The sequence below is a fragment of the Carcharhinus amblyrhynchos genome, chromosome 14, assembly GCF_965287045.1.
Source record: "Carcharhinus amblyrhynchos chromosome 14, sCarAmb.v2.hapA, whole genome shotgun sequence".
Lineage (NCBI taxonomy): Eukaryota > Metazoa > Chordata > Chondrichthyes > Carcharhiniformes > Carcharhinidae > Carcharhinus > Carcharhinus amblyrhynchos.
The window spans coordinates 75,811,072-75,812,339 of NC_137337.1; the positions used below are offsets into that span (position 1 = coordinate 75,811,072).

The 1,268-nt window shown below is 48.3% G+C and overlaps 1 pseudogene; it reads right to left on the reverse strand.

The window, feature by feature from the left end:
- Window positions 1-460: 460 nt before the first annotated feature.
- On the reverse strand, window positions 461-584 carry LOC145352819 (U2 spliceosomal RNA; annotated as a pseudogene).
- Window positions 585-1,268: the final 684 nt, after the last annotated feature.

Sequence of the window (1,268 nt, forward strand, 5' to 3'; positions counted from 1 at the left end):
GGACAGGTTTGTAATTATTAATTGTGTTTGAAGGGCTATGGTGAACAGCAGGAAAGTGGAGTTGAGGCTTTACTGAGGTCAGCTATGATTGTATTGCTTGGCGGAGCAGGCCCGAGGAGCCGAATGGCCCACTCCTGATCCTGGAATCATAGGATCCCTACAGTGCAGAAGGAGGCCATTCGGCCCATCGAGTGTGCACCAACCACAATCTCACCCAGACCCTATTTCCCATCACCCTGCATATTTACCCTGCTAATCTCCCTGACACTAAGTGGCAATATAGCATGGCCAATCCACTTAACCCGCACATCTTTAGACTGTGGGAGGAAAGCGGAGCACCCAGGGGAAACCCATGCAGACACGGGGAGAATGTGCAAACTCCACACAGACAGTGACCCAAGCCAGGAATCGAACCCAGTTCCCTGGCACTGCAAGACCAACACCTTAGCATTTGGCCTCCAAATCATCTCGCTGTCCCAAAAAGAAAATTAATATTTTGCCCCCAAATAGGGAACGTACCAGATATTAAACTGATGAGAACCGAAACTGCACTTGGATCTTAGCCAAAGTGTACCAGTAGTTATCTGGTACACCAGCGAGATTGTTCAGCCAATTACATTGATGAAGAAGGCAATAAGGATTGACTCAATGACACACGGACACGGCTGTACCTGTGGGGTGCGGTGGGGACTAACCGAGACTCTCACCTCACACGGGAATCACAGACATTCCTGTGGGCCGATTAGAAGTCTGTTGAGCTCGGACGGGAATTCCAGCGTGTGGTCGGAGAATTCCACCTCAGACCTGGGCTTTCTGTCGTTAACCAAATAAACAAAATCAACAAACTGCGGGAAAAAATTAAAATGCAGTTCCTTAAAGGAATACTGCATCAAATTAAACAATCTCAATGAAAACTTAAAACATTCAAACAAGATGTGACTTAAGGCGTTGAAAATCCCTGTGGTGCATCCGAGAATCCCTACAGTGCAGAAGGAGACCATTCGGCCCATTGAGTCTGTACTGATTACAATCCGACACATGCCCTATCCCCATAACCCCATACATTTATCCTAGCTGCTCCCCCTGACATTAAGGGGCAACTTAGCATGGCCAATTCATCTAACTCACACGTCTTTTGACTGTGGGAAGAAACCAGAGGAAACTCACGCAGACACGGGGAGAAAGTGCAAACCCTACACAGGCAGTGACCCGAGGCCGGATTTGAACCTGGGTCCTTGGCATTGCAAGGCAGCAGTGCTAACCACCGT